The following is a 10,305-nucleotide window of genomic DNA, read 5'->3' as shown; positions in this document are numbered from 1 at the left end:
AGGAATTATTTTGTCCTTATTCCTCATGTGAAATAATTTATTTTTTTTCCTACACTCCCTAAAAGCCTCGAAGTGTGTCTGAACAGAACCCTGATGATTCACTTTAACTACCAAGTGTATTTATCAGATTGTTCCAAACATATTTTCATGTTATTTTGAAAAGACGGTTTACATGTCACATCTATTAAAATTTCATTTTAAACCCCTAAATTGACACTAGCCTGTAGCATTAAGTCTCTCTAAACCTAATGTATTCTAAGATTCTATCATTCTGTAAGTATTGCAGAAAAATAATTGAACAAAGGAGATAGATAGCCATGTGAAAATCTTCACAAAAACAAATGAACATTCAAAGACAACATTTTTTTAATAGGCTAAATCTAACTTTTTTTTTCTTTTTTTGTTTTTTTTTTTCTTTTTTTTTAAAGAAGAAGTGTAATCAAGTATCTGTGGATTGGCTGTCATAGCCAAAATGGACTGTTATCTTGGTAATTCTACACAATATTCTATCACCAGAGTGGAATAATTGGTTTATTTCTTTTTAAAGGGTATGTTGTCATGGTTTGGGCTTGGGTAGAGTTTATTATCTTCAGAGTAGAATGGTATGATGCCACATTTTGAATTTAGGTGAAAAACAATTTGATAACTTGCTGATGCTTTAGTTGTTGCTCAGCAGTGTCACACAGAGTCAAGAACACATCAGCTTCTCATTCTGTCCTGCCAGAGAGGGAGCTGGAGGCTCACAAGAAGCTGGAAGGGGACAGACAGAGGTGATCTACACTGGCCAAAGAGATATTGCATTGCATTCAGAGTCATCCTGAACAGTAAAATTTGAAGTAAGGCAGAAGAAAAGAGAGACATGATGATTTTGGTTTTCTTGTGTGCTCAGTTTTTGCTTTATCTAGTAAACTACCTTTCTCTCTCCCTCTGAATTCTCACACTTCTACCTTTCCAGTTCTCCTCCCACTCCCACCTGAGGAGAGCAGGGCAGTGCTGAGTTGCATGCCAGAGTTAAACCATAGCACATGTCCACACAGTACACATTGTTATTTGCTCAAGACAAAAAATAAGAAATAAGAGCATTCATCAAAAAGGAAAGCAGAGGGCCACAGAAAGTGGCAATAACGCTGTGAAAAGATTTGGCCTTTGCTTACTTCACGTACTTCCCTTCAGCAGCTTTTTCACGAGCAGTTTCCATGTAATGGAGTTACTTCTGCAGAAAATTGGAATAATATTACAGTGAATCTAGTCCAAAGAGGACTTTTTTTATCTGCTTTGTAGGGCAGGATCAGATCCATTAATCATAACAACTTTAGTCAGAAGGGAAAAAAATTCAATGTCATACACATTTCTAACAGAATGAATTGCCTAAGGAAGGTATTTATAAAAACAGTAACCAAAAACTGTAAGCCAAGAGAAATCTTCTGGTGAAATTGGGGTAATGTATCAAAGTGACAGAAATAAGACAGTAGGATTTCTTTTAATCAGTGAGTTCTGTGTAATTAAATGTTGTGTAACAAAAGAAGTCTTGCTACAAAGAAGGGAAAATATAGATGTGTTTACTTGCTTGCTCTCGTACATCTTTGGTTAGAGTAAAAAAATAAAATTACAGAGGAGGTAAAAGTATATTTGTTTTTTTCTTGAGTAAAGCATAAAAACACAACTCTGTTCAGTGTTTGTTGTTAGAACTAAACAAGGAATTTTCTTGTTACAATACAAAGGAAAGTACTAGAGACAACACATCATGTATGTTGCTAAAACATACTAAGTCAGATGCAGAACCAGGAATAGTTAGGAATATTCCCATTTGTTTGATAATTTTGTTGCCACTCACATATAAAATTCTCTGTGAATTAAACAAAATTCATGGGGTAAATCACAGCCATTCTCTAAACTCAGGAACTTATCAGAAAAAAAAGTTACTATCTTCAGCATGTTAAAAGTACTGAGCTCCAAATTGTTGCCAATAGAAGCTGAATAGTTCATTAAAAGTTGTAACTCAATCATAAACGCTAAAAGACTGTAGGGTAGGAAGACAAGCTCTGCATCAGGTGGGTAAAACATTTTCCTGAATTTTTTTATACATAGCTGCTTTCTTCAAGCATGCTGTCTCAAAGCAAGTGGATATCTGGGATGCTTCAAATATAGTTTCTTGAACTGACTAAATGGAGTACAGTAAGCTGATGTATGTTATGAGTTAGTATATGATATTGAAGTGCTTGCATTGCTGCTAAAGGAAACTATAAGCAGAGATAATGTTATATTCTATAGAGAGTAACATTTATGAGGTCCTCAGATTTTAAACCAATTATGGTTTAGAAATTAGAATTATGCCAGGACCTCAAGTCCATGGAATTCCAAATATATTTTACTGCACATCTTCCAGTTCTTCCATAGAATATCTTTGGACCCTCTTTAAAACAACTGTGGTCAAAATTTATACCTCCCTCTCCATGATAAATCCTGAAGACAAGAAGAACGTAGTCTAAAGAAGAACTTTAAGATTTAATTCATTCCAGTTTAGCTTGCTTACTGTGAAAAAAAGTAACTTTCTGCAAAACTTTTTAGTAACCTTCTGCTTTTCTAAATTTTTCCCATTGCAGCTACCTGTTTTATCTTGGTTGACATTATTTATGGTGACCATAGAAAAGGTCAACCTGGGATTGTTTAGTCTAGAGAAGAGGTGGCTCAAGGGAGACCCTATCACACTCTACAACTACCTGAAAGGAGGTTGTGAAGAGTTGGAGGTCCGCCTCTTCTTCCAAGTAACAGCAATAGGTTGAAATGGAATAGCCTTCAGTTGTACCTGGTGAGGTTCAAGTTGGATATTAAGAAAAAGTTCTTTTCAGAAGGAGTGGTGAAGCACTATAACAGACTTCTTGGGGAAGTGGTTAAGTCACCATTCCCAGAGGTTTTTAAGAAATGTGTAGACTTAGGGAGACTTAGGGGCTCTTTAGTAGGATATGATGTGTTAACTGTTGAACTAGACAGTCTTAGTGATCTTTTCTAACCTTTATGATTCTATGATTTTCATACTGATTCATAGATGGGAAAGAAGATATTTTAGCGCCAGTCTTGCGAGGGTTTTGATGTCTCTCACCACCTATTTGCATAGTGAGATGCACTCGGGAAAATAAAGGTAGTAACAGAAGATAATAAAGAATATAATACAGAATTAGTCTGGGAAACTGGTGACAACATTCTTTATTCTGACAGCTGTTTCAGAATACTGCTGTTTTAGAGAGCCAGCTATGATGGGATCCCTCTGTTCATCCAGTAGACTCCCATGGACAGGTGTTCATGTATATTGTTAAAGCTTAGGTTTATCAGACTTTGTAGCCTTAAATCTAACTACCTAGTTCATGCAAAAGATTGTCAAATTTACAATTTGTAGGATTAAAATGTGTCATGATTTATATATTTATTTATATATATATATAAATATATAAATCACTTTATATATATATACTATATATATAGTACAGTATATATCACTATATATATATATATATATATTCCCATATATATATATATATATATATATATATATATATATATATATGGGAACTGCGGAGTCACGACCTGAACCTCTGATTGATCACCTGAGGGGAGCCATGAATCAGCCAGAGGAGCACAGCTGAAGGCAATTCCCCTGTGCTGCCGGAAGGGGTGGAGCCAGGCTCCAGCCCTCCTAGACCTATTTAAGAGCTGGCTATGAGTGGGGAGGGGTCTCATCTGGAGATTCCCTCTTCTGGTGTTTGCTGTAGGTGAGCCTGGCATATGGGTAAGCCTTCCATTTATTCTCCTTTTTATCTTAGTCTACTTTGCCTAACTCTCTTGTTCTTTTGTGATTATAACAGCTTAATATCCATTGATTATACATATATAAACATAGATTTTTTCCAAGTTTAAGAAGAAATTTGTGTTCTAAAATAGACATCTGAAGTAATATCAGTAATTTTCCACACCCTGTTAGGTTATGTTCTGATGAACGCTCAAGAAAAAGTTTTACAGCTTATTTGAGACAACTCTGAGTTATGGTTTGTAACATATTGCTTTTATTGCCAGATTGTATCATACAGCAAACTTTAGGCCTTGCTTTGAAAATAGAGTAGTTAAATCTTTCAAAAACCCTCAGAAAGTTGAGTTTCCAGCTTTGTGTGAATAATACTGGGAGTTCAATGTTCTGAAAACTATATTTGATGCCACAGAAAATACTGTGCTTTATATTATGCTTTGAGTCACCGCTGTGAATCATCGTGGCTTTTTGTTTTCGTCTGTGAATGTCCCGCAGCGAGTTATAGCAGTCAAGGCATGTATGTAGATTGTTGTGTGACACCTCTGCTTGTCCTCAGTTTATTCTTAGTATTGTTATTCAACAGGTAAATTTTCAGAATTTCATCCAAAGCTTGCATCCCCTGTGAAATTGTCCTTGACGAAAAGACTTACATTAACTGTGATCAGAATGTACCAGCTTTTGAAAGAATTCTCCATCATCTTCAGGCTGAAACACTAATGTGATATTTACAGCTTATAATCTACTTCTGCATGAACAGGTACAAAAGCTTCCTTACCTGAAACTACAATTTTTGTCTCTCAGCCATAGAATCACCTTCTCACCAACAAAATGCCATCTGAAAAATCAAATGCACCTTCTGGTCAGAGTAATGTACTAACAGGCTTGAGGAAATTGTTTACCAAATTTACCTGCTGAGCCAGGTAAAAATTCAAAGTACTTCGTTATGTTAACTGTGTCAAACTACTAGCAGCAGGAGTAGAAGTAATACTAGAAATGGGGAAAAAGAACAAGTATAATAATAAGAAAGAAAATGATGACTTATGGGGCTGATGTTTCAGATAACCTAAAAGCTTAGATTTTTCTCAAATTATTTCTGCCAGATCTTAAAGATATTCTTAAAGACCTTTCGTCTTGTCTTAGTATGTCTGCTAGTGAGAGGTTTTTGCTTAGCTGATTTTAACAATGTCATTTCCATTTTCATAATTAATGTCATGATAGGAAGGTTTATGTCACCGAAAATGTATTTCTATCCTCACTGCAGGCTACAGCAATGCTTTTAAATCTAAGTAGGAGCATTTTGAAGCTCTCTAAGACAGTCAATATCTTCACCGTTTTCTCTTACTTTGTTTGGTACTACTGTGTTGACGTTAATTCAGAAAGCAAGCATGAGTAGTTAACTTAAAAAAAATATATCTATTATCACTAGTGAAGTAGATTTTATATTAATTATTTTTTACAGAAGCGTTAGTTCACTCTGAAAGTTTGCTTGACTTCCACAGCACACTGTGAGAAAGCTTTTAAAAGCTTATTTTCATTAACTGCCTTGTTCGTAAGAAAAGTGCTTACTGAGTATATTACAGACATAAATTATGTAAGAGGCTTGTTGAGAGCTTAAGAAAGGTAAGATTTTGCTTATTCACTGAAGAAAACTTATAAAAATCATCAGACACAGAGCTTAAAAAAAACGCTTTTAAAAGCACAAGGTGAAAAGAATTCTGCTTCCTTGTTTTGCATTTCACCAGTGATTATTTGTTTAACTAAATCTCTGGTGTATTTATATATGATCATCTTTCTTTTCTTTTTTTTCTTTTTTTTTTATTTGTTGCATTGTGGAAGAGTAAAATAGAAAAGAACCAAAAATGTTCTGGAGAGATTCAGCCCCCTAATTTTAAGGGGAAAAATATTGCATGTCTTAATACAGAACTGTCTCACTCCAATTTATGGGAGGGAGAGGAGGTTCTTTTATTATCTATATACTCGGCATGAGACTAAGAAGCAACGGTTCAAATGTTGGTCTGACCAGTTTATTACAAATCTTAATCAGGGAAATGGGGAAGGGGAGGACAGACACTTATGAATTAGGGTAATGGGGAAGGGAAGGAGGGCGATAGAAAAGAAGAAGCAAGGGGTCTTTATAGGCAGCAAGAGGGAGATAGTTACCACCATGGATACAGCGAGGTTCATGGTTCAGTCTTTGATCTTCAGTAGCGGTGGGTCGTCAGGCAGAGTTGTTCTGTTGACAACGACGACAAGGGACAACCATGGTGATGATGGCCCCTTTTCAATAGTTTCAGAGTGGTCGAGTCAGCTGTCTTTGGAGTGACAGCTCAAATCCAAAGTGGTTGAGTCAGCTCTCCTTTGAGTGGCAGCTTCTGGCTCTGGGATCTCAGCAGAAACTCCTTTGTTCCCATCTTCCGGGCCTTGCCAGCAGATAAGAGGGTGCAGGGATGCCCATCTGCATCCTGTTTCTCACAGAACACGATGGTATTGTTCCCCAATTTTCCCACAACTAGCTGGAGCTTTTAGTTACAGGCCAGATCTTCCGCCAGTAAACGCTCTTGAGCACTCTCATCTGCTCTTCTACAGAGCAAGCAGCTCTGGGGGAAGGGGCTTTCAAATGTTCCCAAAGCGATATAGATTGTCACACACACCCATCAGTTGCCTCCTTGACAAATCACTCAGTCTTATCACAAGAAAAACCTCAGGAAGCAAGCTTTGAGCAAAAAAAACAAAGAAGGATTCTCACAAGAACATAAAGTGATTTTCCACAGGAAAATCATGAGATCAAGTCACTATGATGTCTCTTGCTCCCATGTGCACTCTAATCTGGTTTAACATCACAATGCAGTATTTTTCTAGCAGTAGGATGGCTTGTGACAGCAATGTTGAGGTTGCTCGTGAAGGTTCTTGACGGCAGTACAGTTAGGACTACACCTGAATGGACTGAAATTAGAATTTGACACTGAAATAATGAGGGAAAGAAAGAGTATTAGCTTCCTTCTTGCTTCCATCTTGACCAAAAATTAGAATTTGGGATTTTTAACTAATATTCCTTTTTTTCTATTTTTCTTTTTTTTTTAATATCCAAAATTAATTGGAGAAAACAGAACAGAACAAAACTGCTATGTTTTCTGTCAACATTTCAGTGTAACTAATTCGACCATTTCCATGTGGAGTACACTGACCTTCTTCTGCAGCTTGGCCTGACTGTAACTTTTTATTGTTTGCAATTATCTGTTGGATATTTTATATTCAAGCCATTTTGTTTTTCTCTCCACTTGTGCAGCTTCTGATACAGCTCTCTGCAATATTGTCTGGTGCAGATATATAAAATGAGGAGGTGATTTGTGTGCTTCACTTCTGCTGACTACAGAGTAATCTGTCAGAGAGCTGCCTTCCCTTTTTTTTTTATTTTTTTATTGAGAGCCATATGTCTGCAAGGACAAGTTCAGGCTCCTTTTTCCATGGTTTTCACATCAACCACTGTTCTCTAATTGGGACCTCAACGCATTCCCTTTCCAGTTCACTGTTTGTCATTGCAAATCAGGAAAAGAGGGAGGAGATTAATTGCAGTGCCCTCTCTTGACTTATGGCTTATCCAGTTCATTGCACCACTAAGTAATTCACATAGAATATTCCCAGGATAAATATGCATGTTTTATGAGTCCCCTTTCTGAGACTCCTATAAAAACTTTTTTTTTTTTCAGATCATTTGGTCATGCTATTTTTTTGGTCAACAGCAAAAAAAAAAAAGTATGCTGTTCAGGCCTAAACAAAAGCCCCCCTAAAACAAAATTTTGTGCAAATTCAGCAATGTATCCCATGCAGTTTTTCATATTCCTCTGTGCTTTACATTCTAGTAATAGATTTAATATAAGTCTTCTGTGAATATTGTAAAGAGAATAACTTTTAATATAAGACAATATATGACATTCACTGGCTTGCTATTATAGCTATTATTAATGAAGTTTATCTTGAATCTTGTTTTTTTTTTCTCATTTAAACTTTACTGCTCCCTTTTTTCCATGATAAAGTAATGCAAGATCATTTCCCTTCTGTTACTGCCCTCTCTGGTCTGACCTTCATATGTCAGACTTGCTGCTTTTTGATCAAGTACATAGTATATGTCTTGACTCACTTATGGGAAGCTGTAGGAGAGAAAAGTCCTCTGATGATTCAAGCCTTAAGTGACGTAATCATTTCATATCCATCATCGACAGCAAAAGAGAAGATATTTTAACAGAACTTATCATCTTTCCCTACTGAAGTAAAATAAAAGTGGCAAAAGCATAGAAAATGCATCTTAAACAACAAAATAAATGCTTGTTTCCAGAGACTAGTGGCTAAGCAAAACTGTATTTAGAAGCTATATTAGTTGTAGTCTTTAGGCTATATTACGTTTCACGATGCAAGAGATTTCAGAGCTGTTCACTGTGTGCCTAATATACTTAATATCATTGCTCTGTTCAATTATTGCGTATTAACATTAAAATAATAATAAAATCACCCATTCTTCTTTAGATAATTATTCAGCACCAATTGTCTTTACTTGACTTCACTGGTGGTTTCATTTATCTTTGCTAATAGACAGCTGTATGTAACTCAATAAGGAAATCTTTATTCCCAGAGTCGGTCAGTGGAACCTTGTTTCCGCTGACTTGATTTTGAAAACAGCAAGAGGTTTAAGACAGATGGCTAACAAAGGAATCTTATGTATAGTCTAATTATATGGAAAAAATACGATTTCCAAGAAAATCAAATCTATATAGTGCTCGTAATCAGAAAGAAATGAGGAACTTGGAAGGCCCTTTTTATTTTCCCTGCCAAGATCAGAAATTATATGCTTTATTGAAATCAAATTAGTTAGAAGTAAATAAGGCTGTGAACAAAATTGAGGTCTTGGAAAGCTTTTTTACAATTTGAATTATTACTTTTAAGTCCTTTAAAATTTCTTTATAAATGACATGTATGCTGTGAAATCTTGGGAGTTCTTTCATCAGAATGGAACATCAAATTCAAGAGCTTTTCCAATAATTATTTCCAAGGGACAAAATGATGCTCAAAGGTTTATGATCAGTATTGAACTTTTTCCCTGCTGGCAGAAAATAAAAGTAATGAAATTTTTTCACCTGCTAGAAAAAAAACTGACTACTTCCTTTCTTGATGGTGAAATTGTATGTTTTGTACTCACTTATTTTTCAGACAATTTTCCACTGCAAAATTTCTACTAAAAAAAATAGTAGTTTGTCGTAACCTATGCTTTATATATTGTAAATTCTAAACAAATGAAATTGCTCACTAACAAGAATCCTTTTTTTTTTTTTTTTTTTTTTCTTTTAAACTTCAGACAGACCAAGGGACATATTTTGAAACAGTCTCCCAGTGAGTGAAATCTTCACACAGGAGGGGTTATAGGTCATTTGACATTAGGCCAGATTATCTTCTTTCCTTCCTAGTGAAACCCAGATATTGTAATATGCTTCTGGAAATCCTCTATTAAGAAGTGCCTGAAAGGCAAAGACTGAGGTGAGCATCACACAGTGCCCATTCATTACTTAGTAGCTGCTGGTTTTAATGCAGGCAACTAGTGCAGGACTGGATTTCACAAGAACATCTCATCACTACAGACAGTTAATGTAATACAAAAGTCCACTGGAGTACAATAGTCTCCTACTTCTTTTCTCTAGTATTTATTGTTACTGCTCTTTTTATTTGTAACCTATTTATAACTAGGTTGCATTGTTATTGGTGGTTACCATCAGTCCCTCTTCTCAATATGTATTCTTAAAATAAAAAAAATCAATGAAAGAAGCCAAATCTTTATTAAGAAGTAAACTTATTTTTAAAACTTTGGGTATCATTTGTCACTGTTAGAATCTATATTCTTCATATTGTTTAAAGTATTTCATTTGCATCACTTCAGCTAATTATATGCTTGGATAAATGGTTTTCATTATGAATTACTGTTCAAGTTCTGTGAATGATGATTAATTTCTTTTTCTTTCAAGCAAGTAATCATGCTTCATTCATTGTATCTGAATGTTTATAATCTCTTTTCAAAAACATGTGGGTGCCTGTATTGTTACAGAGATGCCATTACTCAGACTGCGGTATATTTATGCTTGAGAATGACATCAATACTCCAGTGGCTTAAGATTTCCCAGTACTAATAAACTTGTAAGCAAGATAACTGAACTTCTGAAATACAGTGGAAAGTATCTTTTTTTTTAATTATCATTAAAGAACAAAACAATTTATGCGATTTACTGTAAAGCCAGTAACTTAAAGATACTTTCTTACTTCTGATCATTGTTATAAACAGCTCAGAGCCAAGTCCTTGACTAGTTCCTTGACTATTAAATTGAGAAATTAGTCAAATACAAGGCAGGCATTCAACAGCAATTGATTTAGTTAATCCACACAACTGTTTTATGTTACTTCCTAGGAATTATTAATTAATAAGAAAGGGAATCTATGTTGTATGTTATTATTCCTATGAATGGTAC

At 35.2% G+C, this 10,305-nt stretch overlaps 1 long non-coding RNA gene across 1 annotated transcript; it reads left to right on the top strand.

Annotated features, from left to right (window-relative positions):
* Positions 1-3,730: 3,730 nt before the first annotated feature.
* Positions 3,731-10,022, top strand: LOC128091088 (uncharacterized). The gene is made up of 3 exons (XR_008211234.1): positions 3,731-3,784; positions 4,383-4,556; positions 9,147-10,022. It is a non-coding gene; the product is annotated as an uncharacterized LOC128091088 (long non-coding RNA).
* Positions 10,023-10,305: the final 283 nt, after the last annotated feature.

This window comes from Tympanuchus pallidicinctus, unplaced genomic scaffold (genome assembly GCF_026119805.1).
Source record: "Tympanuchus pallidicinctus isolate F22 unplaced genomic scaffold, pur_lepc_1.0 scaffold5, whole genome shotgun sequence".
Classification (NCBI taxonomy): Eukaryota; Metazoa; Chordata; class Aves; order Galliformes; family Phasianidae; genus Tympanuchus; species Tympanuchus pallidicinctus.
Note: the sequence above shows the minus strand (reverse complement) of the source record. Positions and strands in the feature narration are given on the sequence as shown.